A 20,775-nucleotide genomic window follows, 5' to 3' on the forward strand; every position below is an offset into this window, starting at 1 on the left:
TGTACGGCTTCTCTGACGCGTTCTTTACACGCCGGCTGCGGCGACCTCCGCGGCGACCTTGCTTTCGCGCAAGCTCAGCTGTGTCAACAGCGCGCCGGCCGGCCGGCTCCATCGTACTGGTTTCTTCGACTGTGGGCTTCGCGAGACCGCCGCGAGAGGGCCCGACGTCGCCGTCTGCTCCGTTCGTCTGCTTCAGGTGTTGGCGTACTGTGTGGTGTGCGACGCGTGTGCCGTTTCTTTTTGGCGTTGCGTTATCGCTACCTGTTTGCCCGGGAAACGCTACTTGTGTGCGCTGTGTGTCTGTGCTTTTCTTTTTTTTTTTTTATCGTCGGGAGAAAAACGACGACTTTTCCCGGGACCCGCTAGCGACGGGTTGGCGGCCCCCCGACCGCATCTCCGATCAAGGTAGGTTTCATTTCGTTTTTCCAAAGTGTCGTCGTCCGCGCTGCACGCCGCTGCTGAGCAGCCGGCAGTTACCAGCTTCGCAGTGGGGAGAGAACATCCGCACAGCGCTGCGCGTTGTCGTCAACATTCGTGTCCCCGATTCTGAAACGAGTTGCTCTTCTATTGCGACCCCTCTCGCACGCCGGGGACATTCCGTAAGGGTGACGGAGAAGTTTTGTCGTTCGCGCGCCGCGACTGCGAGAGGAAAAAGAAACACACGAAAATATGAGGTCCCGGCGGTGGCGCGCGCTCGGGGCGCACACGCGCGCCTGCGTACTACTGCTGTCGAGTAGTCGGTATCGGCGCGCCCCAATTGCCCGATTAAAAGGAGAGTCGAGCGCTTAGGGCTGCTGCTGGTCGTCAACGAAGTCCGCACGGACAGAGGAGGGGGGCACTTGGCCGACCTTTCATCCGGCTGATAACCGTGTTTGGAGATCGTTTTCTTCGTCGAGGACTGCGTAGCGTTCGCAGCGGCTGCGAGTAGCGCTGCTGAGGGGCTCGGTGTCCCCCCTTCCTAGGAGCAGCACGACGCTCTTCTGGAACCGTCGTCGACGGAGTCGGGATGAAAGGCACGAACGAGAGCAGCAGTGCTTCTCTTGCTACAAGACCGATGAAAAGAAAGAGAGGGGAAGGAGTGGAGAGTGAGAAAAGGGGTAGGTGCCTATGACGTCACGGGCATTATGGCGAGCTCTCCGTAAAGAAGCGCAGGTATATGGTCCGCCTGTTGCGGAATCCCACAGCGCCGCGCGTGACTTCAATGCCAACGGTCTCGCTCGCAGCTCGGATTATTTCTCTGCATTTTTTATTATTATTTTTTTTTTTGTCCACTGCTGATTTTTCTTCTGCCCCGCGTGGTGGTCTTCCTTACTCGGGAAATACGTCTCCGGCTGCTAGGCTGGCGATGGCACGTGCTTGCAATTCCACGGGCTGGCGCGAAACTGGTCGCCGGTGTCCCGTTGGCCGCTGCCGCGTGTTTGGCGCGTCGACGCTCCGCTCACTCTCGAGATGCCATCTTCGTCTAGCCGGAATGTACCCTGCTAACGAGTCGGCCAACCGTCTTTGCGGGAGACATGCTGCCGCCCGGCTCTTTCTGTTCCTGGAAGAGTCGATTAGCCGCGCGGAGATGACAATATGGCGCAAATATGTGACGTTCTGAGGCGTCTGGCAATTCGGTGAGCTTTACGGCTGATAACAGTGTAGATCGATCTGGCTTGCTACATAGGCCGACACTCGGCAGACTAGCGATGCTTTTCATGACTGTCAGTCCCGTCTTGGCATCCGCACATATGTCTATCTAATTTTGAACTTAGTGCTTCATGATCAGAATGTGCGAAAAACGGCGGCAAGCGGTGTTTTTACGTTGCTTTTCAAGGTTAATTGCGCGCTTGCCTTAAGGCTGATACAACTCGCCAAATGCGAAGGCGTGTGAGGCAGTACTAAGGGATCAGCGTGTCCGTGCCTTCCAAATCTTAAGTATACAAACTAGCTATAGCCCTCAGCTTCACTTTACCAACGTCTCAAAGTCTCCCTAACAACCTCGGCCTTCGTGTGAAGCCCCGCTAGTTTGTCTAAGCGGTTGGTCATATATACCCCAGAAAGGCGCCTGTGTCTGTTCCCATGCCGGATGGTCTCAGGGCCGCGTCATCCACGTCTCGGTCAACTCTTCCGCTTTCAGAATAACAGCTGCGAGCCATATGAAAGGGAACGCGTGGCTCGCATTCGGCGTCTTCACTTATTTTTATTGCCTCATCGAACACTGTGAAAGAAACCATGCATCAAGATGGGAACTGTTTTCTCGCTCGTAGCTGCGATTTATGTAGTCCACTGCGTGCTAATAAAGCCTTTCATTTTGTATTGTTTCGACCTGTACGCCTCAGAGCAGCGAACACGGTTAGTGGGAGAGAACCACGCACAGGATAACACCGGCAAGAATTGCAATAATTTAGCGTACAAAAAAAAAACAAGAAATATTTACACAAAATTCGACTTGTTCGCTTTATTTTGGCGGGCTCTGAGCCCGTTCCTTTGAATAGGCTCGCGGTTGCACGTTTCACGTGTTATTGCTAATAATTATTACTAATAATAATTAGTAAAGTATAAACGCTTGACAACGCTGGACTCGGCTTAACCATGTGGTGCCAAGATGAAACGGCAGTGTGAGAAGTTAGAACCGCCAGAATTTTGTCGTTTCCAACCGCTGCAGCGCAGAAATGATAGGCAAAAATATTTCTGAACACGCTAAAATAATGCACGAACACCTGCATCAGACCGAAAATAAAATTTAAAATAGCTACGCCACCTGCTGACATAGTAACGTATATGAACGTTGATTGCAGTATATGCGGTCTAAATCATGCATTTTCTTTGGGCGCTAGCTGGGAATTTTCACTTTCCTCTGCGAAATACGTTGTGAAGTACGGTTTGTGCGCTGCTAGAAATATCCGCTATCGGAAGAGGTTTACAAGGATTATGGTTCCTTGACCGAATTAACAAATTAACGCTTTCCAGTGCTCTGTCCACCAGATCCGTAGACTTCGAGACGCGCGGGCTCCGTACTGCATTCGACTCCCGACAGACAAAGGGTGCGAATGTTTCGAGCACAAAATGCCGCAGTTGAACGCACATCTGCCGCGCCGCTCAAAAACAATATCCGCGTCTTTGTTGCCGGGCTGCGCAGAGTTTGTGCTCGCGATAAAACATCTGTTCATCCACATCCTTTGGGCGCTCATGAGAGAGTCGCCCCGCGCCGTTGAACGACAGCGGGCGGGTCGACGCTTGCGAAAGCGCGTCACGCGTTTGTCGTCCGAACAGAGCCCTCCCCTTCGTGTTGTGCGCGACCTGTTGCCCTTGTTTCCCGTCGGCGCTGGCCGGAGCCTTCGCACTGAACACGCGAGTTTTATATATCGTGCTTCGCAAAGGTTTCTAGTCTTAATTCCTTCCTGCGGGTAATCGAGAATTCCAGAAATAGGCCAAAGAACGGCGCAACGACCGATGGAAAGGGGGAAAAAGAAAGATAACGTGGAGAGGCAGTAAAAGAGGAGCGGGAATTAGATAGCAAGCGCGAGTTGCAGGTGTTAACACAGGCAGGACGATTAACGCATTGACCTGAAGCCCAGTAATCTAATTAACGCGTCAGAGATGGACACCAAGACAAAGGTGGCGTCACCAGCGACGGTCTTGAGCCAAGAGGTGATGGGCGTGGGAAATTTTCTGGAACAGCGTGACCGCGGTTGACACGGAGTAATAGAAGGTCATCGGGATAGTACGTATCAGGGACGGATTTTAGCTAGGGCGTTTGGTCGTCCGTAGATAGCCCACAGTATTTCGTGAGCTGGTTAAGTGTTTACAAAGTGTCCAGTGTGGAAGCGTCTACAGAATCCTAGTAGAATGTTTAAATATCCACGAAATGTCCCTAAATCCCAGTCGGAAAAAACTACAGAAAATTTGCTGATGTTACGACAGAATTTCTGTGTGGTTTTTGACGGGAAACCTGTTGTGACAACAAAACATTCTGTAGTAACATCCGCAATTTCTGTAGTTACAACAGAAAACTGCTACAGAACTACAGACAACAGAAATATACTACAGAAAAACTACAGGAAGGTGCTACAGAACTACAGAAAAATCTGATGGTTACGACAGAACTACCGGATATTTTGTCGTATTTTTGACACAGCTCTGTAGTTTTTTTCGACTGGGTTAACGTTGTATGCTTTTAACGTTTCCAATCTGTTTGTTCCCACACTGTTTTGTAAACCGGGAATATGTGGCAAATCAGTGACTAAATCACTTTTTAATTTTGACGGCTCAGCGTCCCGTTTCACCGCAACGCGTAAGTTCTCCACACACACACAAAAATGTTCCGCTTAGGTGACCATGCTAGCGGCACCAGGTGATCCTGATAGCATTGTTTTTAGCGAGGGTATATAGTGTATACTCGTGAATGCGTGCTGCAGCACGTGCTTAGGTCAGACGATGCTCTTGCTCTTTAAGTAAGTTTGTTTAACTATTTGTAGTTGAAACTAAACGCACCCTTCGTATAGCGTGGGTTCGAAATCCTTTTTGCCACTACAGATGGTGTACCGCAAGTATGCAACAGTGAGTAATATTTTTATTTTTTTTAGAATACACCTCAAAGGCCCCATATAGGGAGTATTACACAGGAAAGCGTTGACTTTCCGTCCCGGTTGGGACGTGTTTGGGATGTGCGGGCCGATGCGAGCGCGAGACGCAAGGCTTCTGCGGAGACACATAAAAAAATTATTACAGAAGAAACAAAGATTCGCTCAGGCTATGTCCGTGCTTGTTCCGAATAATAGGGTGGCTTGTAGCCATATATAGCATTTATAAAAACATATCGTTCTATTGTCTCGTTTGCACAATGCTACATTGCTGTCGACACGCTTCTGGCGTACTTTTCCGGATTGTTTAGAACACGAACATTGGGGGCCTATATATTTTTTGGTCGGAATAATTGACATGAAACAGCAGGAAGTCACAACAGTTGTTACTGGATTACCAAGGTCTGTGACTGTTGTGCACTTTTCAGTCAATGTGCTTCAACACTGCTATGCGCAGTCCACGCCGGACATTCATGAAGCGTCGGTTTGCTTGAGTGGCATGCGTACTGTATCCTCGCAGCTTGTTCGCAGTGAAATAGAAGCTACGAGCGCGAGGCGGTGGCTTCGATGCCTGTGTGGATGGCCGCGAGGCCAGCACACAAGCGGAAGTAAAGGGCTGCAAGCTGCTGATCTACGTATACAGTCAAAGAGTAGTTCCATGTCAATGTCCTATACGTAGCGCTACACTGTTTCTCATTTGTCTGAAAAACTTTCGCTCTTTTGTCTCGCTCAAAACAATACTCTGAAGAAAAAACTTTTGGCAAGAAAAAAATAATTTTTGGTCTGTTGAGAGTTTTCTAAAGCTTCCTCCTATAGGCGCTAAGCGATACAGTAGGAAACAACATTCGGAAAAATCATGGCGCGCCAATTCGGTTGGGTTTTCTTTATATATACGCAAATTCGAAAATAATGTGCAATAAGGTACATAGCCAAAACTCTCATTTAATAAGGTACATAGCCAAAACCACGCCGGGTCGCTTTAAAACTAATACTCTACTCTCCATACTATTACTTTGTACATATGTTAAATATTGTATATCCCAAATTAGGTCGACGCGACTAAAATGAGTTCATAAAGTGTGCGCAAAAGCCACGTTTGACCTAAAATAACACGTTAAGAAAAACTCGATTGAAAATTATAAAAAATTTCATCTCAAAACGTTCGGTTTTGGCGATGAAAATGTAATACTACTTCCTGAGAGTGTAAAGACTGCGTTCGTGAAAAATCGTATCCCAACAGCCTGTACAGGCCTGACTGCGGGCGACGCCGTAATTTACGCTGTTCAAAATGGGTCGGATCGGCACTTGTCATAGCAGTCGCGGGTGCCTTAACAGAGCTTTGTAGCGAAACCTACACTACAGGCTAGTGGAAGCGAGTTTCGCCGTGCCTGTCATAGGCCACAACTGCGCATGCGCCGTTCCACGGGTGTTCCGCCGCCGAGCCGCGCCGGTCTTCACCGCTGCGCCGTCTCTTTCATCGCATCCGACTCCGTATGATCACGTCATTAACTGTGCAACTTAACATATAAACCTGAGCGTGTGCGTTTGGTAGTCAGATGCACATATGGATGGCCTAGCTGAACTAAAGCACTGCCTAATTTTTTTTTTTTTTAACAACTTCCAGATAATGTCTGGCTGTGATATTTTATATATGTGAAAAAAGGAATGATCGAGACTGTTGCATTAATTAAAATACCGAAATCATTTTTGAAAGGAATATTGTCATGCATCGACCTGCACAACACACGTGACGGACACATCATAACTCATCTTTTATTCCATGCCACAAAATCTGTCGGTGCTTCGTAGTTTAGTTACGAAGTTAGCAATGGTGGCGCTTGTATTTCGTTTATCTCCGTTCTTTAGCCTACAAAATCTCAATTTTTCTATCAGAGCTGTCATTAGAATGCCGTTGTACATCGACACGTCTTCGATAGGCTGCATGGTAGCGCCCATTCCACCAGCTTTCTTTCCGAATAGTTCGCCACCTCGGTAGCTCAGTGGTTAGGGCGCTCGGCTGCTGGACCTAACCCAAAGGCGAAAGGCAAACGCCTGCGTGCTGTGTGTCGTTAAATTTCTGGAGGCCATGGTGGCGCAGTGGTTACGGCGCTCGATTACTGTTCCCAAGGGCGCGGGATCGAATCCCGGCCTCGGCGGCCGCTTTTCGGTGGAGCAAGGCGCCCGTTTGCTGTGCGTTTTCAGTGCACATTAAAGAACCCCAGGTGGTCGAAATTTCCGGAGTCCTCCACTACGGCGTCTCTCATAGCCTGAGTCGCTTTGAGACGTTAAACACCTCAAACCAAACCAAATCTCAAGGCTTCCCTTATATAGCGTGAGTTGCTATGGAACGTTAAACCCTATAAACCAGCTAGCCTGTAAAGGTCGCGTACCGGTTTGAACACCGGCAATGACAAGTCCCCTTAGTCAAGGATCATGGTCGATCGGTCACGCGATCCTCGCGATCGACTCGCCAGAGTGGATACACCTTCTCTCTCGACAGTTTCACAACATTTCGGTTGACATTCACCGGGACTGAGTGCGTACTACTGCGGCTTCCGTCCTTTTCACACGCAGTCGTCGCAGTGATGTGGTTCTAGCGCCGGACGGCTCGTGCTGTCCTGACACCGTCAAATGCATGTCATAGTGCATGTCTAGCCGCTTCGCGCTGCCCATGCATTCGTCGTGAAGAGCGCTTGTGCCCGCTAGCGGCCCCCTCGTTTCCGTCCAAGCTCCTGTTATGTTTACGGTGCGTTATCAGTCGTCAGCGTGCAGGGGACCGCAAGCGCGTGAATTTTTGTTTTTTATCGCCTTTAGGAGATAGGATTAGATTGCCTGCACTCCCGGCGTTTCGGAGTTCCGCGTTTGTCGTTATCCCCGTTGTCTGAGCGCCTGGGCAGGTTTTCTTTTTAGACTTCCCTGTTATTCCAAACACGACAACCTCGTGCGATTTGCAGAGCACACGGCTGTTGGCTGCCTTGCCGGTGAATGCCGTGTCTTATCTAGGGAAGACATCTACCTAGTAGCGTTTAAAAACATACTTTTCGGAGTAATTGGATGGGTTTGTGGCTTAGCGATATCAGTGTTGGCTGACACCAGAAAACAAAATTAAGTCTAAATATGTGAACCAGCAACTCATCTAAATTCCGATATAGAGAACTTTAACGATATGCATAGGCGCCTGGTTGCAAGTGGAACTTTTTGCCGTTCTTGAGCAACAGCCGTAACAGTTCTTAGAATTTCGTAAATGCGAATAAACTCGGCACTGTGGGTCAGCAAGTTTTGGCTGTTTCGAGCGCGTGTCGAAAATAGCTCATCTGGCACAGTGAAGCCACGTATACCTCTGGCGCACATGCATACGCAGCTTTCCACCTGTCGACCACCCGTGGTTTTAAACGTGCATCCTGAACACCATAAGAAGCGTCGGGAGAGGAGAGCTCAAATACATTCAGTAGGAAATTACTCCATTCTACGGCACCTCTTTCTTTCCGATTTCAATCCCACCTTCGCCCCTTCCCTTACAGTACGGTTCAGGCGTCCACGCGGTAAATGTTTGGCAGATACTGCACCTTTCCTGTAAACAAGGGGTTCACAAGAAAGTCGCTGTATCTGTCGCACTTCGTAAATTTCCGTTTGCCTGCAGTCATTTTTTTTTTTTCTGTACCGGGAAGAATGCGGTTGTGTCACGCAAAAAAAAAAAAAAAAAGAAGAGAGAGAGAAACCAAGCTCGACACCTTCGATTTTTTTTTTTTGCATTTTTTAATATATTTTCCCCGAAGGGACGTCACCATCACAAGACCACGACAAACACATCAGGTCAGGGAGCTCCGTGTAGTGCCGCCGCCATCTCCCAGGGTAGAACTGGTTGAAAGTAATGTGAAAGTCAGCGCCGTTAAGGGTACACCGCGCCCTATATCTCTCAAATGTTACAACAACGGGTATTAGAGCTTTGCAGTATGGTATGGTACTACCTGTATGGTATCCGCAGTGGCGGTGACGGTGCGAAATTCTGAAGGAAGGAATGAATGTTTATTTTCCACATTTAGAATGGATGGTGTCTGTGCATCGATCACTATGGGATTAGCACTATTAAGGTTGAACGAACACTCCAAGTGTAACCATGGTGGAGCAACTGATGCCACTGTATCCTTCAGGAACCTCAACAGTGTGATATGTGGTCTCTAAGTTTGCTGCTGGGGAACTGTGTATGCAATCTCGAAGGGCAGTGTAAAGGGAAAATAATTGTTCAAGATAATTAAAGCCATTTTCAAAAGGTAAGGTAAGTTTGGGTTGCGATGTGGATGCGGGTGCTCACGTCGAACCCTTCGCCTTTATACGAAGCGGAAGCGTGACTCAAGCCCCCCCCCCCCCCCCCCCCCCCACCTCCGTCGGAAATGAACTGGACAAACACAAAAAGCGTGATAATTTGACACGCGCGAAAAAAAAAGAACTTGTTTAGAAACATCACTTCAATAGTTCAGTTTCTTGTTGTTGTGGCTCTAGGAAGAAGGAAAAGAGAATGCACGGGCCTGCTACTGGCTTTGTAGATGAGCCACCTCCGCTGCCTCGTGCGGAGAGAAGAGAAAAAAGAGAAGAAAGGAAAAAAGAAGAGGGAGAGAAGGACGCGCGCCTCAACAACAGCCGTCGTCCACCACTGAAGCAGTGGCGGGTGCAATGACGGCCTACAACATAAAATTCGGTGGCTGGCTAGCCCCCGCCGCAAGCGGCGTTGACCTACCGTCCCAGCTCCGTAGGGCCAGGAACTGCCACCCTTCACTCCTCCAGTTTCTTAAGTTTCCGATTTAATAGCTATGGCAGGATACACTCAAGGGTCAGTATTAAAGGGCAGCTTTCCCTCCAAGTGCCCAAAATCTTTTGCTGGTATCTTCGTCCCAGCACCCAGCATATTTTCAAGGATGCGTGATTATAAAATGCGGGGATTATTTCGCTGTATTGAAAGCGGTGAGTGGATACTTTGTCGCCCGTGACCAAAAACGAGTGTAAAAATAACTTCACATATCCCACAGAGCGATTGTACCAATGAGGAAGCGACTTCACGAAACGTGCTTGGATCATTTTTGAAGCGAAAGATTCACTACGCTATGTATCAGCCAGGGTCAACCTGGCAGGCCGCTTAACTTTCGACGCGCCAGAGGTCACAGTTTAGATAGATAGCTTAACCATGGTACCGTGCAACTATGGTGTACCACCACTTGACAGCAGATACATCGCGGGTTCCCTCCTGTAGTTGACGGCTATGCCCATGTCTAAACCTAAGCCAACCAAGCAAAACGACTAGGTTTAGCAGGGATAAACTTCGGGCATTTTTTTTTTTCTTGTAGTTGCAGAACACTATTTTTAACAAAGCGCGTCCTGTTGGGGTTGTTCGTGCTTGATGGAGGCAGTAGGTTATGTGGTCAGCTGCGAGCCGCAGCGCGATCATTACGGCGCGATGTCGCAATGACCAGGCCTTTATCCTCCGCGAGCGTAGTATGGGGTACGTACACACGGACAAGCGTCCAGAAATAGAACGGAGAGCAGAGCGGCCTCCTGTACGCCCCACGCGCGGCAGCTGAAGCGCCTCTGATAGAAGCAGCATCAAGCCTGCGCAGAGACGGCACGGTGTGCATACACTATGCGCTCTCGCTGAAAATCGTGCACTGTTGTAGGAGTTACAGAACTGGACCTCAGCCAATGAGGGGCGGGATTATCCGCACGTCAGAACGGTCTCGGGATTCTGATTGGGTGCTGTCGTCTTTCTGTTGCCGTGACGGCAGTCACTATTGTGAATTCGACCTCTTTGTTCATGCCAGTTCACAAGCTCTCCGCATTCTGACTGGACTGCTGCAACACTTGCGGTTGTAAAATGTACCTTTTGGACTTCAAAAAAAGAACCGACAGCCAACTGTACAGATCATGGGTAGTTCGACATTTGGCTCACCTCCAAAAATTACCTGCGGCAAATGCCTGTGGTTTTTGATCCGATTCTTAGTTTGAAAACAGATTGCGAACGACTCCAGCTAATCGGGAGCCTGTTTTATGCGAGAAAAAAAAAAAAGAAGTTTTGATTATAAGGCCTCATGTAATTGGCGAGAACAGAGTTTGTTTGCTGGGTCCCATGTGATTGGCTGTCTTCGGCTGTAGCTTCTTCCCCCCGTTGCACGGTTTTGTAAGGAGTATAGAAATAGGTGCCCCGCTGGGGTGGTGCAGTGGTAAGACGCCCGACCACTGTGCCGGAGTACCCGGGTTCGAACCCGACCTCGGCGGCTGCGTTTCGATGGAGGCGAAACGAAGAGGCGTCCCTGTGCTGTGCGATGTCAGCGCACGTTAAAGATCCCCAGGTGGTCGAAATTACTCCGTAGCCGTCCACTACGGCTCCTCTTTCTCTCTCTCCATTTTCACTCCCACCTTCCTCCCTTCCCTTACGGCCCGGTTGCGGTGTCCACAGAAAACAAGTGAGACAGTTGCCGCGCCTTTCATTTCTTATAAATAAGTTTTTTTTTTTTTTTTTTTTTTAGAGTATGGTCACGACTCATCATATGATTGTCTGGTGTCGGCTGCAGCTTCTTCCCCACGCTGCACGGTTTTAGAATAAGCATATAGTTCGTGCGTCCTCCGTGAACGATGTCTGAGCAGAGCCCGTGTCGAGCACTGTCGTCGTCCTACGGCTGTATGTTGTTAACGGGATTCGCGACCGCCCGTGGTTTTCCACTGAAGCGTCGTCGGTGTCGCTTTTGCTGTTATTTTAACGCTTTTTTAAAGAAGAAAAAATAAAAAAAGCAGAGGCGAAAGGGACCGGTGTGCACAGCCTTAAGTGTGCGCCGCTATGGCGAGCGCCTCTAGAGAGGTCGCTTAAAGTTGCAACATCGCGTGAGCCATGGGCACTCCGCGTATCCACGAGATATTCATACACGAGCCAAATTTATGTGCGCCTACCGTCTGTGCAGAAAACAGTGTTATAAGGGAGTTAATGCTCATTTGCATGCCCACTCAAACGCAGTCATACGGCTACAGTAAAAAAATGCACATTCTACGGAAGCTTTGTAGTTGAAAAAAATTGTCCTGGTGCGGTGTTTCAGTCCAGTCGGGAGAAGTTGCTCTACCAGCTAGGCTAACCAATGCGGCTGGCATTTGGCAGGCCGATGTTTAGGGAATATTTAGACCAACGAGTTCATTTGTAATAAAAGAGCAGCTATGCTCCCATGCAATGAGTAATTATTCCATCAGTGCAGAGTAGATTTGTAAAATTTAAAGTATTACCATTTACTAATTACTGTAATACGAAGCAGCCCTAATTTATTACTAATTACTCAAGCTTGGTGGGTTCCCGTTGCGTGAACACGCGCGCGCGCGCGCGCGTGTGTGTGTGTGTGTGTGTGTGTGTGTGTGTGTGTGTGTGTGTGTGTGTGTGTGTGTTTGTGTGTGTGTGTGTGTGTGTGTGTGTGTGTGTGTGTGTGTGTGTGTGTGTGTGTGTGTGTGTGTGTGTGTGTGTGTGTGTGTGTGTGTGTGTGTCTCGACCCATCCTCAACTACATGATTGTCGGTAAAGTATTTGCTTCTACGTACGCCAGTGTTAGTGGTTCGTTATGCGGCCGCAGCGCTAGCGTTCTGCATTTTCTGGCGGTGAGGAATGTTGTGTCTTTCTAGCTGACCTTCAAATCAAGGTTCCCACGGATACACGAAGTGCATCCTTTGGACTGTTCCGTACACCGTCAACTCCCATCTCCATGCAAACGCCGGGCGGAACAACAACACATATGTTTGTCGTCTTTACGCTCTCGTGATGAAATCACTACTTTATTTGTGAGGAAAAACGAGCTGCTGCGGCAGTAACGTGCCCCCCCCCCTCCCCCCCCCCCCCTCCTTCCCCGCTCAGCCAGTGCACCTAGCTGAAATCGGACTGCTCGTGAAGTGGAGACTGTGTGTAGAACCGGTCTTCTCGTTAATTCTCGTATTCTGGTAGCGCACCGATTGCATTTTTGCCTATTTTTATCCGGCGTTACGGCTGCATGTGAGGCCTCTTATGCCTCGTGCGTGTTTTTCTATTTTTTTTTCTTATTGATGAGCGCTTCTCCGTGAGCTTTTGAGGAAAGTGAGAGAATTGTTTTTCTCTTGAGTTTGTATTCTTCGTTTTCCTCTCGCTCATTGTGTAGTTTATCCTAGACTCTTACAGAAAAACACAACAACTAAAGCAATAACTAAAGCGCCTTAGGAATGTTCTGACTAATTTGAAGTAAAATATGCTGACCGTCGCAAGATGTTAGGAAATATGTTATTACAATATCAGTCCGTGTAGCATCCAAAGGGCGAAACTTATTTATTGACAGTTCTCGGCATTTTCGCTAACTTTCGGCAATTTCCGGGTATCCCCAGTTGATGTAAGTGCGCAGAGAGCTTCAGAACGTCCAGCCATCTCACATTACTGGTTCTGAAACTTTCTCGATATAAACAGATGGCCAGTAAATCATGTTTGCTCTACAAATAAGGAAGCAAATTATACTCCTTTCTGACCGCTTAAAAGCGATAAATTTACTTTCTCTCTCTTACGCAAAACAAGTGAAAAAATGTCAATGTCATTCGTAATCTTCTAAGCGAAATTTTATCGTGTTTTGAGAAGACTATAGAAGTAATAGCGTTCTCCCTTCATATTTACTAGAAATGACACCTTGATTTTGTTTTGAGTTGTACGTTGGAAATTTCTGCGTATGTATTCGACACTGGGAAGACTCAGTATTCCTTCTCGAGCAAATAACTATATTAATATTTTGCGTGGAAGAGTTAAGGAAGGAAGAAAGTAAGGAAGGGTTAAGGAAGGAAGGTTATGTGCGCTCCGCTTATAAAGCTGCGCGAGACGTTTGTTCGGCGCGTCTGCCATGACAGTTCGTGTGAAACTGCGCAGCGAAGTGCTGTTCTGATTGAACAGGAATTGATGTTGGCGGCATGCTGGTCGCAATTGGTGGAATTTCTGCTGGCAACTCTAGGTTTGCGACCTCTTCTGTGCCGCTCCACTCTTGTTCGACCAAACTGGCCGTACGTCTCAGCATGCGATTAATTTGAGCATTTCACAAAATGTGCCGTTGCTTCCAATGCATGCGCAATCATTTTATTTGTTTAGATTCTGCTACATGTTACATCGCGGCCGTGGTTGGAAAGCGCGGCTGGGAGACGTGTCGATAACATTTCAGGGTCGCTTTTGCTCCCTTAAAAAAAAAAAAAAAATAAAGAAATAAAAACTATAAAGAGAATCAAAATTAGGATATTTTGTATCAGTGTGATCGCGGAATGGTAACAATAAAGTTTACTTCTATGTCAGAAATGCTTCGGACAATAGGCTTTCTGTTATCTCGGCACAATAGACTGGCTAAACTGTCAGTTTTAGAGAAGTGTTATACAATCGCAAACACTTGCAAATGGTTCGAAGTTAAGCTGCTCTCAGTGCATTCCTTTTTTTTTTTTTTTTTTTTTTTTTTACTAATGTTTTCCAGCAATATTTGAGAAGCCGTCGCTGTACGTCACGAGGACTACTGTATCTTTGGCCGAGCGTTCCGGCTTTTGTTTGCAATATTTCATTACTATATTACTTTATTTATTATTTTAGTTTCTATTTCATCCCAGTCGAGAAAAACTACAAAACCGTGGGAAAAATGCGACAAAATATTTTGTAGTTCTGTAGTACTTTTCTGTAGTTCTGTAGTATCTTCTTTAGAATATTTCTTTTGTCTGTAGTTCTGTACCACTTTGTGTTGTAACTACAGGAATTTTTGATGTTACTATAGAACGTTCTGTTGTCACAACAGGTTTCCCGTCAAAAACCGCAGAGAAATTCTGTCGTATACAACAGAAAATTTTATGTCGTTTTTTTCTGACTGGGATATACCAGTAGTGGTAACGAAGTGTATACTGCGGTCATTTAAAGGTCAAAGAAAGAAACCCCTTGGTAGACCTGCGAGGAAATTGCTGATTTCCGACTTGCTGCGTGCGCATTTCGGACAAAAAAAAAAAAAAAAAAAAGTGGAAATGGCGCTCCGGCCTTGGAACGGACCGCAAAAGAAAAGACGCGTTGCTAGGGGCGGTTAACTTGACAACAGCAGGGGATGGTTGGGCATTTCGCCTTAACTCAAGATCCATTGACACCGCAGCAGAACTGCGAAGCTCGAGTAACTTGCGCGATTAGCCCTTAACCATCGGAGGTTAATCTATTCGGGCTAACAAGGGTGCAAACGCGTTGAGTCGATGCCACGTGCGGTTCTCTGTAACATTTTAAATTCACGGCCGCGCATGCGCGTTGGCTAATGTCGTGAAACACTTGCTGCATGACTCATGTGAACGGATCCCACAAGAGCAGCTGTGAGATTTTCATTTTGTCTATTTCGAGCGCAGCTTCAAACCATTCGTCCAGAGAAGTATATTATAGTCGGCCCTCTGTCTTTTTTTGTTGTTGTTTTGGTGAGGTTCCGCTGTCCTGAAGAGTTCAGAATACACGTCTTGTGGCTCACGTGCTCGTAAACTTGGAACCTGGTGCCCCTGAACACCGGTGCGGCCGCTTGCGCAATGTATTTGCTGGCCTTTTTTTTTTTTTTTTTGGGGGGGGGGGGGGGGGGGGAGGGGGTAATATATAAATGAAATAGAAGCCAATTGAGTTCGCCTACTCGAGAAAAAAATATTCCGAGAGAGAGAAAGGGGATAGGCCGTGTGGGACAGTCCATACCCACCCGGAGCTGGAGACCGGTCACGTGATCCTGGTTGGTGGCATGACAGAGTAGCGTGCATTGTCGCAAGCGTTCTCATTGGCCCGCAGTGACTGCTCACGTGAAGGAAGAAAAAAAAAACGAATCAGGGAGCGTCACGAGGGATTTTGAAGTCTATCTATAGTCATGAACAATACAGGTCGGAAAGTTTTTGATAGCCTTATGGTACACGTACTTTATCAGCCAGGCTCGAGAGTAGCCTCTCAATCGTGGCTGGCTTTAACAAAAAGACAACAGCTTGAGGTTTTGGCTTGCAGAAGCCGACTGCATAGATCGATGGAATCAACTTTATTAGATAAAAAAAAAATCTTTAATGATGGAAGCACCAGTGTCACAATGCGAAAATACTTAAAACGAAGCGCGCTAACATGGGAGGGGGGGGCAAACTTATCTGTGCAGATAAATATGGTTAGACTCACTGCTACATCGGGAATGAGGCTGAATTTTAAATATTGCAAATACTACAAAACCTCGCGGCGGTATCCACTGGTGTTCATTTCATAGCCTCCAGCAGTGTTCGTGCTCATCAAAAAGAGCCGGACGAACGCGGAGCAACATTCCAGCTCGGCACGGGAAAGAACGCAGAAAATGCCCGTCTCCACATAATTTTCGAGCGCACACATGCGATCGATGGTGGCCGCATGCGAGTGCCCATGCATGGAGCGCTGCGTTGTACATACTTATGCATGGGCGCAGGAGCAAGAAAAAAAAAAAAAACGCGGTAAAGGCATTGCGACCTAAGCAAGATAACCGTCGTTGCACACGTGTCGCGACGGTGTATACGGGGCCATTAGCGTCACCGTTCTTCAAGCAGTATTAATTAGCCTTAGAGCGGAGCTGCACTGTAGCAGCCTATCGCGTCCAAGTGCGCCATACTGCGCGCGCAACGCGGTTCTCTTCGTCGTGAGACCGAAACGCCGAAAATGTTGCCGCGCCCAAAAATACAAAAATGCTGCTGCAAAATTGTTACAACTGCGTGTTTGCTATACTCATCATTTAAGAGCGAATTAAGCACTGGAAGCCGCTCGGCTAAGTGATCCAACCGAACATCATCTCCAGAACAATGCGTTCTACCACATTGGTGACTATCACCATGGGGAATACTGCCGCGGGGAGATATTTTTGCTACTTTACCCATGTTATAAGCAGTGTATACCTTAGCCAAATGCGACTGAGCTTTTCTGCATTTCAAGAACCGACGTGACATCGTCTTGTCTTTGACTACATACAGTCTTGCCATTAGCCCGGTCGGGGAACTCGAGTCCAAAGATGCGGGATCGAATACCGGCAGCTTGGCGGCCTTTTTTCAATGGAGGCGGAAAGCACGGCCTCGTTGGCTGTGCGATCGAAATTTCCAGAGCCCTCTAATACGGCTTATTTTATAGTCCAAGTCGCTTTGGGAAGCTAAACCCTTATAAACTAAACCGATCGAGCCATTAATTGGCACTCATCCCCAGGCTGTGCCGAGAAAGTTATTAGTAACTGTTTGTAATAAAGTAGTTAAACGGAAGAACTACAGCTGGCGTTCGGCTCTGAAAAGTTTTGCCGGTAATATAATCCCCACTCGATTTTAAAGAACTTTTGAAAGCGTACGATGAAATGTCTGGTATTAATCTCAGAATATGCCAACAACATTTGCGGTCATTGCAGATGTGCTGTAAAAAAATTTGCCGACGATTACGTTACTTCGTAATGCGAAATTAGAGCGCAGCTCATCAGCTGTTTCACCTTTTTCAATAGATTGAGGCAAATGTTTCGAGCAAGACATGCATGTGCACTTGCAGACAACTTTTTAATTTTTCACACATATTCCTTCAACAAACACTCCGCTAACAGTTCTTGACTGTCATGAAGGAAGCTTTGTTGTCGGAGAAATGAAGACATCAATTAAGTTATCGGGAGGTTCGGGAGGCAGCGCGTGGGCCCATAGGAACGTTGCGCGGCGAAGAGATATCAGCGACTGATCGATGCCACTGACGCCGCCGGCGAGTCAAAACAACGTGGCTCTACGTTTCGGCTTGGGATGCACGCACCGTGATCCTAGGATGGTTCTGCCTGTCTCCGTCTGACTTAGTCTTTCCAATTTAGAGATTCTGACTGCTGCAGTGAGCTCTTGCCATGTATTATGAATTCCCATTTTCTCCAGCTCCACAATCGATACAGAAACGATCTGGCAGGAGTAAGCAGTGTATTAGTTGTATGCGTCTAAGAATGCCTATTTGCGTGGTAGTGAGTGATTTATCAGGAAGAGGAAGTCTACGAAGAGTTTCTCTAATGCTGTCATAGTGAATGTTGATTTCTTTTTTAGTGTCCCACGTGGGTAGATAAGGCCAGAGAATCCCAGGCCTTCAAATGTGCCAAAACGCTCAGGATGAGAAACCAATGCTTGATTATGCTAATTAAGAAAATTTAGAATGCGAAATTGATCAATTAATTGAAAATGAAATATTTGAGAAAGGGGGTTCAAAAGCGTCAAAATGCTCAAACGAAAGGCCAATGCTTGATGATGCATTTATTACAAATACAGTATACAATTTATTACAAATGTCAAAGGTAATGTGGCGGTACACTGTAGGTGGTACCATGATTAGGTTATAGCCACACTGTGACCTAGCTTTGGCTCGTTAATGGTCAAGCGGCCGGACAGGTACCTGATGCATGGCGTAGTGAAGCTTTTGCTTCAAAAGACCTACCACATCCTCACAGGGGGCCTGGACTTCTGCTCCCGAGGGAGCCGGACAAGAACACAATGACCTCCGCAATTTGGTGCTGAACTGCGGCGGCCATCTTCAAGGCTAGTGCGCTTGCCGAATCTGGTGAAGAGCCAAGGTCGACCGCTGGGGCCTTGTGTACTGCCCCTAGCTCTTGTCAGTTATCTTGCTCTATGCGACAACGTCGTTAATAAACCTATTTCATGCTTGCTTCAACTCTCGATTACGGGGGAGGCAGTGATTTGTTTTTTATGGTCATTATGCGCCCATCCCATGGTGAATGGCGTCACACTGTGATGATGACAGAGTGGCTTCAGTGCCTCAGGGGCTTTGCAGACATTAGGCAGCGCACAATCTCGCGTTCAGCGCGTGTGCGAAATGAGAATATTTGCTCAAACGGGTTTGCCTTGCCGCGGTGGCGCAGCGGTTAAGACGCCGAACTACTGGACCGGACGGATTACCAAGGTTCGAATCCGACCGCCGACGGCAGCCTTTCGATAGACCCGAAATGGAGAGGCGTCCGGGTGCTATGCGACCTGAGTGCACGATAAAGATAATAATTGATGATAATTGGCTCGCAGGAAAGGAAAGGCGCAGTAACTGTCACACTTTCTTCGTGAACACCTGGACCGTACCAAAGGGAGGACGGTGGGAATGAAAGTGGAAAGAGAGAAAGAGATACTGTAGTCAAAATTGCTCCGCAGCTCTCCACTGCGACACCTGTTTCTTTCCGCTTTCACTCCCACCTGCCTGCCTTCCTTCACGGCGCGGTTTGGGTGTCCTCAGAAAACATTGTGACAGCTACCGTGCTTTTCTCTTCCTGTAAACCGATTATTATAAATATAATTGTACGAACGTATTAGAGCACAATGAAGCGTGTAGTTCCGCTGCTCCGCTTTGTGTTTCATCCGGTGATTGTGTCCAGTTCCGACTGCAGACGAGCCTGGACGGAAGTTGATGGACTGTACCGTCGCGCATGCGCGGAGCGCAAAATCGTGCGCCGGCGATTGTTATGGGGGGCTTCATTGCCTCAGTGCCTGACCGGTTTCATCAAAAGGGCCCCTAAAAGTGTAAGAGATATGCAGCTGACGCAGCAAAACACGATGCGGCATCTCTGATTTGCCATGCGTGTGGAAGCCAGTGTGACGCCGGGTCAGATTTCCCCAGTGGTGCGTTAATCCAGTCATAAGTACCGTGCACAGAGCGGCGGAAGGCTTAGCAGCGTGCGAGGCAGCAGCCGACGTCGTAGCAGCCGTCCGTCAACCCCGGCGAGTGAGGAGGCCGTTGGCGGCCGCGACGTGCCAATGACACTGACCGTAAACAGGCGCCGCGCGTGCGTTCTATAGTCCTTTTCAAAATTGGCCAAAGGGCGCTGCCATATTGGAGACTGGGCTGTGCTCGTAAGGAAAAAGCTGCGGATTCTCCCCCCATACCTGGTTCTCAGCCCAGTCAAACCGGTTTCTCCAAGGGTCGTGAAAAGGTTTTATGCCCATAACATGCACTGTCACCTGCCTAAAGGGAGACCGGCTACAGCCCGATTTATTCGCAGTAAAAATCGATTCTACGCTTTTTTCTTGCCATGTAAGCGTTTATACCTGATTGAATTGCATTATTTTCCCCAGCCACTCGATTTCAACATGCGACGTCTGCGCTGAAAATAATCGGCGCATTGAGCTCAATTGCGGTATATCTTAGCCCCTAAGGTTCGCACCCGAAAGCCGGTGTCGATGCTCGGATGTTACTTGTGAAAGTGGCCGCTGATGACACCACGCGCATTTCGTTATTTAATTTTTTTTTCTTTGACTGGGAGGGTGTATTTTTTTTTTCTTTGACTGGGAGGACGGAGGTGCCGGGGGGGGGGGGGGGGGGGGGGGCTTCTCGTGCCTATGGTGGCTAGAATCGTGCCTATTAAAACCTTTGTTTTCAGTGGCCACGAAGACGAGCTTACAATGAGAAGTGATAGAGGGACATAACTTTGTATGAAATCGTATCAAAAATAGAAGTGTCAGCGCACCATCGATGTTTTTGTGCGAGAAAGAAATGCTGTTCCTTTCCGATAACAGCCTTCCGGGGCTGGGGCATAGGTCTCGTCTATTGTGGCTGAAACTCCTCTCCACAAGTGTGTGCGTTAGTGTTCTTCGCGCTGGGCGCTTAACCTGTTGTGAGAACTTGTGACGCGCGTTTCCCCTTTTAGTCTGTCGTCTCACATCTCAGCTCTCCTCTGTCCGCACGAGGCAGACATGACGTGGCTCGACCCCAGCCTGTCGACAGGCCCTTGCGTTCTAATGTCCGCAGAGAGTGTCACACAGTCCCAGTCGAATAATGAGGTGATTTATATGTAAAGGAATGGTTGTATGAGGTAGAGTAAAAAGAAGAAAATTGTCTCTATGTGCAAAATTTCGTTGAGTGGAGTAATGAATTAGACCCAAAAAGTCAATTTAACGTCGAAATAATGGACGTCAATATAGTGTGCAGGCTTCAAAACACCCACAGACGCCTAAAGTGTGTAAAATATGTCAAATTTGTGCAAAAAAAGAAACGTACAAAAACCGCATATTTGCTTCATTGTCAAGCCTCGTCATTACGTTGCAACATCGATGCCATTGAGTCAAGAGTAAAATAGGAAAAAAGTAACGAAAGAAAAAAAAGGGCAAAAACAATGAATAGAAAAGAAAAACAACCAAAGGACTAGAAAAGATGAAAAAGTAAAAAGAGAAAAAGAAGCAAATGAGTGAAAAGGATCCCGGAAAAGCTT

The 20,775-nt window shown here is 47.6% G+C and overlaps 1 protein-coding gene across 1 annotated transcript in view; it reads left to right on the forward strand.

Moving 5' to 3' along the window:
• The first annotated feature begins 184 nt into the window (after positions 1-184).
• Pka-C1 (Protein kinase, cAMP-dependent, catalytic subunit 1) overlaps positions 185-20,775 on the forward strand; it is a 410,566-nt gene continuing 389,975 nt past the window's right edge. The window contains exon 1 of the mRNA XM_084577414.1: positions 185-405. The gene's annotated coding sequence lies outside the window, so the exon portion shown is untranslated. The remainder of the gene's footprint in view (positions 406-20,775) is intronic.

Source organism: Amblyomma maculatum, chromosome 8, assembly GCF_055883805.1.
Source record: "Amblyomma maculatum isolate TAMU_Amacu chromosome 8, ASM5588380v1, whole genome shotgun sequence".
NCBI classification, from domain to species: Eukaryota; Metazoa; Arthropoda; class Arachnida; order Ixodida; family Ixodidae; genus Amblyomma; species Amblyomma maculatum.